We start from the raw sequence: 5,000 nt of genomic DNA on the forward strand, positions 1-5,000 counted from the left end.
GTCTCTGAGATTCTTCAGAGAGCATGAAAGAGTTTGAGTTTTTTCAAAAGTTCCTCTTAGTTTAAAAAAAAAGACTCACTGAGCTTCTGCAGAAAGCCTTTAAAAGTCTCTGAGATTCTTCAGAGAGCATGAAAGAGTTTGAGTTTTTTCAAAAGTTCTTCTTAGTTTTCTTCATTAATGGTCTAACCTTTTAAATTGCCCAATTTTGGCAGCAGTTTTCGCTTACGGCCATACCACCTTGGTCACGCCCGATCTCGTCTGATCTCGGAAGCTAAGCAGGGTCGGGCCTGGTTAGTACTTGGATGGGAGACCGCCTGGGAATACCAGGTGCTGTAAGCTTTTTTGATTTAAAAAAAAAAAAAAAAAAAGAGTCCCTGAGCTTCTTCAGAAAGCCTTTAAAAGTCTCTGAGATTCTTCAGAGAGCATGAAAGAGTTTGAGTTTTTTCAAAAGTTCTTCTTACTTTAAAAAAAAGACTCACTGAGCTTCTTCAGAAAGCCTTTAAAAGTCTCTGAGATTCTTCAGAGAGCATGAAAGAGTTTGAGTTTTTTCAAAAGTTCTTCTTAGTTTAAAAAAAAGACTCACTGAGCTTCTGCAGAAAGCCTTTAAAAGTCTCTGAGATTCTTCAGAGAGCATGAAAGAGTTTGAGTTTTTTCAAAAGTTCTTCTTAGTTTAAAAAAAAAGACTCACTGAGCTTCTTCAGAAAGCCTTTAAAAGTCTCTGAGATTCTTCAGAGAGCATGAAAGAGTTTGAGTTTTTTCAAAAGTTCTTCTTAGTTTTCTTCATTAATGGTCTAACCTTTTAAATTGCCCAATTTTGGCAGCAGTTTTCGCTTACGGCCATACCACCTTGGTCACGCCCGATCTCGTCTGATCTCGGAAGCTAAGCAGGGTCGGGCCTGGTTAGTACTTGGATGGGAGACCGCCTGGGAATACCAGGTGCTGTAAGCTTTTTTGATTTAAAAAAAAAAAGAGTCCCTGAGCTTCTGCAGAAAGCCTTTAAAAGTCTCTGAGATTCTTCAGAGAGCATGAAAGAGTTTGAGTTTTTTCAAAAGTTCCTCTTAGTTTAAAAAAAAAGACTCACTGAGCTTCTGCAGAAAGCCTTTAAAAGTCTCTGAGATTCTACAGAGAGTATGAAAGAGTTTGAGTTTTTTCAAAAGTTCTTCTTAGTTTTCTTCATTAATGGTCTAATCTTTTAAATAGCCCAATTTTGGCAGCAGTTTTCGCTTACGGCCATACCACCTTGGTCACGCCCGATCTCGTCTGATCTCGGAAGCTAAGCTGGGTCGGGCCTGGTTAGTACTTGGATGGGAGACCGCCTGGGAATACCAGGTGCTGTAAGCTTTTTTGATTTAAAAAAAAAAAAGAGTCCCTGAGCTTCTTCAGAAAGCCTTTAAAAGTCTCTGAGATTCTTCAGAGAGCGTGAAAGAGTTTGAGTTTTTTCAAAAGTTCTTCTTACTTTAAAAAAAAGACTCACTGAGCTTCTTCAGAAAGCCTTTAAAAGTCTCTGAGATTCTTCAGAGAGCATGAAAGAGTTTGAGTTTTTTCAAAAGTTCTTCTTAGTTTTCTTCATTAATGGTCTAACCTTTTAAATTGCCCAATTTTGGCAGCAGTTTTCGCTTACGGCCATACCACCTTGGTCACGCCCGATCTCGTCTGATCTCGGAAGCTAAGCAGGGTCGGGCCTGGTTAGTACTTGGATGGGAGACCGCCTGGGAATACCAGGTGCTGTAAGCTTTTTTGATTTAAAAAAAAAAAGAGTCCCTGAGCTTCTTCAGAAAGCCTTTAAAAGTCTCTGAGATTCTTCGGAGAGCATGAAAGAGTTTGAGTTTTTTCAAAAGTTCTTCTTACTTTAAAAAAAAGACTCACTGAGCTTCTTCAGAAAGCCTTTAAAAGTCTCTGAGATTCTTCAGAGAGCATGAAAGAGTTTGAGTTTTTTCAAAAGTTCTTCTTAGTTTTCTTCATTAATGGTCTAACCTTTTAAATTGCCCAATTTTGGCAGCAGTTTTCGCTTACGGCCATACCACCTTGGTCACGCCTGATCTCGTCTGATCTCGGAAGCTAAGCAGGGTCGGGCCTGGTTAGTACTTGGATGGGAGACCGCCTGGGAATACCAGGTGCTGTAAGCTTTTTTGATTTAAAAAAAAAAAAAAAAAAAAAGAGTCCCTGAGCTTCTTCAGAAAGCCTTTAAAAGTCTCTGAGATTCTTCAGAGAGCATGAAAGAGTTTGAGTTTTTTCAAAAGTTCTTCTTACTTTAAAAAAAAGACTCACTGAGCTTCTTCAGAAAGCCTTTAAAAGTCTCTGAGATTCTTCAGAGAGCATGAAAGAGTTTGAGTTTTTTCAAAAGTTCTTCTTAGTTTTCTTCATTAATGGTCTAACCTTTTAAATTGCCCAATTTTGGCAGCAGTTTTCGCTTACGGCCATACCACCTTGGTCACGCCCGATCTCGTCTGATCTCGGAAGCTAAGCAGGGTCGGGCCTGGTTAGTACTTGGATGGGAGACCGCCTGGGAATACCAGGTGCTGTAAGCTTTTTTGATTTAAAAAAAAAAAAAGAGTCCCTGAGCTTCTTCAGAAAGCCTTTAAAAGTCTCTGAGATTCTTCAGAGAGCATGAAAGAGTTTGAGTTTTTTCAAAAGTTCCTCTTAGTTTAAAAAAAAAGACTCACTGAGCTTCTGCAGAAAGCCTTTAAAAGTCTCTGAGATTCTACAGAGAGTATGAAAGAGTTTGAGTTTTTTCAAAAGTTCTTCTTAGTTTTCTTCATTAATGGTCTAACCTTTTAAATAGCCCAATTTTGGCAGCAGTTTTCGCTTACGGCCATACCACCTTGGTCACGCCCGATCTCGTCTGATCTCGGAAGCTAAGCAGGGTCGGGCCTGGTTAGTACTTGGATGGGAGACCGCCTGGGAATACCAGGTGCTGTAAGCTTTTTTGATTTAAAAAAAAAAAAAGAGTCCCTGAGCTTCTTCAGAAAGCCTTTAAAAGTCTCTGAGATTCTTCAGAGAGCATGAAAGAGTTTGAGTTTTTTCAAAAGTTCTTCTTACTTTAAAAAAAAGACTCACTGAGCTTCTTCAGAAAGCCTTTAAAAGTCTCTGAGATTCTTCAGAGAGCATGAAAGAGTTTGAGTTTTTTCAAAAGTTCTTCTTAGTTTTCTTCATTAATGGTCTAACCTTTTAAATTGCCCAATTTTGGCAGCAGTTTTCGCTTACGGCCATACCACCTTGGTCACGCCCGATCTCGTCTGATCTCGGAAGCTAAGCAGGGTCGGGCCTGGTTAGTACTTGGATGGGAGACCGCCTGGGAATACCAGGTGCTGTAAGCTTTTTTGATTTAAAAAAAAAAAAAGAGTCCCTGAGCTTCTGCAGAAAGCCTTTAAAAGTCTCTGAGATTCTTCAGAGAGCATGAAAGAGTTTGAGTTTTTTCAAAAGTTCCTCTTAGTTTAAAAAAAAAGACTCACTGAGCTTCTGCAGAAAGCCTTTAAAAGTCTCTGAGATTCTTCAGAGAGCATGAAAGAGTTTGAGTTTTTTCAAAAGTTCTTCTTAGTTTTCTTCATTAATGGTCTAACCTTTTAAATTGCCCAATTTTGGCAGCAGTTTTCGCTTACGGCCATACCACCTTGGTCACGCCCGATCTCGTCTGATCTCGGAAGCTAAGCAGGGTCGGGCCTGGTTAGTACTTGGATGGGAGACCGCCTGGGAATACCAGGTGCTGTAAGCTTTTTTGATTTAAAAAAAAAAAAAAAAAAAGAGTCCCTGAGCTTCTTCAGAAAGCCTTTAAAAGTCTCTGAGATTCTTCAGAGAGCATGAAAGAGTTTGAGTTTTTTCAAAAGTTCTTCTTACTTTAAAAAAAAGACTCACTGAGCTTCTTCAGAAAGCCTTTAAAAGTCTCTGAGATTCTTCAGAGAGCATGAAAGAGTTTGAGTTTTTTCAAAAGTTCTTCTTAGTTTAAAAAAAAGACTCACTGAGCTTCTGCAGAAAGCCTTTAAAAGTCTCTGAGATTCTTCAGAGAGCATGAAAGAGTTTGAGTTTTTTCAAAAGTTCTTCTTAGTTTAAAAAAAAAGACTCACTGAGCTTCTTCAGAAAGCCTTTAAAAGTCTCTGAGATTCTTCAGAGAGCATGAAAGAGTTTGAGTTTTTTCAAAAGTTCTTCTTAGTTTTCTTCATTAATGGTCTAACCTTTTAAATTGCCCAATTTTGGCAGCAGTTTTCGCTTACGGCCATACCACCTTGGTCACGCCCGATCTCGTCTGATCTCGGAAGCTAAGCAGGGTCGGGCCTGGTTAGTACTTGGATGGGAGACCGCCTGGGAATACCAGGTGCTGTAAGCTTTTTTGATTTAAAAAAAAAAAAGAGTCCCTGAGCTTCTGCAGAAAGCCTTTAAAAGTCTCTGAGATTCTTCAGAGAGCATGAAAGAGTTTGAGTTTTTTCAAAAGTTCCTCTTAGTTTAAAAAAAAAGACTCACTGAGCTTCTGCAGAAAGCCTTTAAAAGTCTCTGAGATTCTACAGAGAGTATGAAAGAGTTTGAGTTTTTTCAAAAGTTCTTCTTAGTTTTCTTCATTAATGGTCTAATCTTTTAAATAGCCCAATTTTGGCAGCAGTTTTCGCTTACGGCCATACCACCTTGGTCACGCCCGATCTCGTCTGATCTCGGAAGCTAAGCAGGGTCGGGCCTGGTTAGTACTTGGATGGGAGACCGCCTGGGAATACCAGGTGCTGTAAGCTTTTTTGATTTAAAAAAAAAAAAGAGTCCCTGAGCTTCTTCAGAAAGCCTTTAAAAGTCTCTGAGATTCTTCAGAGAGCGTGAAAGAGTTTGAGTTTTTTCAAAAGTTCTTCTTACTTTAAAAAAAAGACTCACTGAGCTTCTTCAGAAAGCCTTTAAAAGTCTCTGAGATTCTTCAGAGAGCATGAAAGAGTTTGAGTTTTTTCAAAAGTTCTTCTTAGTTTTCTTCATTAATGGTCTAACCTTTTAAATTGCCCAATTTTGGCAGCAGTTTTCGCTTACGGCCA

At 39.1% G+C, this 5,000-nt stretch overlaps 12 non-coding genes across 12 annotated transcripts in view; all 12 read left to right on the forward strand.

Annotated features, from left to right (window-relative positions):
* Positions 1–220: 220 nt before the first annotated feature.
* Positions 221–339, forward strand: LOC143699571 (5S ribosomal RNA). The gene has a single exon (XR_013188492.1). It is a non-coding gene; the product is annotated as a 5S ribosomal RNA (ribosomal RNA).
* A 490-nt stretch (positions 340–829) lies between these two features.
* Positions 830–948, forward strand: LOC143699572 (5S ribosomal RNA). Its single transcript, XR_013188493.1, has one exon. It is a non-coding gene; the product is annotated as a 5S ribosomal RNA (ribosomal RNA).
* A 274-nt stretch (positions 949–1,222) lies between these two features.
* LOC143699645 (5S ribosomal RNA) lies at positions 1,223–1,341 on the forward strand. Its single transcript, XR_013188563.1, has one exon. It is a non-coding gene; the product is annotated as a 5S ribosomal RNA (ribosomal RNA).
* A 274-nt stretch (positions 1,342–1,615) lies between these two features.
* LOC143699573 (5S ribosomal RNA) lies at positions 1,616–1,734 on the forward strand. Its single transcript, XR_013188494.1, has one exon. It is a non-coding gene; the product is annotated as a 5S ribosomal RNA (ribosomal RNA).
* A 273-nt stretch (positions 1,735–2,007) lies between these two features.
* Positions 2,008–2,126, forward strand: LOC143699628 (5S ribosomal RNA). Its single transcript, XR_013188548.1, has one exon. It is a non-coding gene; the product is annotated as a 5S ribosomal RNA (ribosomal RNA).
* Positions 2,127–2,409: 283 nt separating this feature from the next.
* On the forward strand, positions 2,410–2,528 carry LOC143699574 (5S ribosomal RNA). Its single transcript, XR_013188495.1, has one exon. It is a non-coding gene; the product is annotated as a 5S ribosomal RNA (ribosomal RNA).
* A 276-nt stretch (positions 2,529–2,804) lies between these two features.
* On the forward strand, positions 2,805–2,923 carry LOC143699575 (5S ribosomal RNA). Its single transcript, XR_013188496.1, has one exon. It is a non-coding gene; the product is annotated as a 5S ribosomal RNA (ribosomal RNA).
* A 275-nt stretch (positions 2,924–3,198) lies between these two features.
* LOC143699576 (5S ribosomal RNA) lies at positions 3,199–3,317 on the forward strand. The gene has a single exon (XR_013188497.1). It is a non-coding gene; the product is annotated as a 5S ribosomal RNA (ribosomal RNA).
* Positions 3,318–3,593: 276 nt separating this feature from the next.
* Positions 3,594–3,712, forward strand: LOC143699577 (5S ribosomal RNA). Its single transcript, XR_013188498.1, has one exon. It is a non-coding gene; the product is annotated as a 5S ribosomal RNA (ribosomal RNA).
* Positions 3,713–4,202: 490 nt separating this feature from the next.
* Positions 4,203–4,321, forward strand: LOC143699578 (5S ribosomal RNA). Its single transcript, XR_013188499.1, has one exon. It is a non-coding gene; the product is annotated as a 5S ribosomal RNA (ribosomal RNA).
* Positions 4,322–4,596: 275 nt separating this feature from the next.
* LOC143699579 (5S ribosomal RNA) lies at positions 4,597–4,715 on the forward strand. The gene has a single exon (XR_013188500.1). It is a non-coding gene; the product is annotated as a 5S ribosomal RNA (ribosomal RNA).
* Positions 4,716–4,989: 274 nt separating this feature from the next.
* Positions 4,990–5,000, forward strand: part of LOC143699647 (5S ribosomal RNA) — a 119-nt gene continuing 108 nt past the window's right edge. The window contains exon 1 of the ribosomal RNA XR_013188565.1: positions 4,990–5,000. This exon is cut by the window's right edge and continues 108 nt beyond it. This is a non-coding gene — a ribosomal RNA (5S ribosomal RNA).

This window comes from Siphateles boraxobius, unplaced genomic scaffold (assembly GCF_051911475.1).
Source record: "Siphateles boraxobius isolate OS27281-9 unplaced genomic scaffold, OSU_SipBor_1 315, whole genome shotgun sequence".
Classification (NCBI taxonomy): Eukaryota; Metazoa; Chordata; class Actinopteri; order Cypriniformes; family Leuciscidae; genus Siphateles; species Siphateles boraxobius.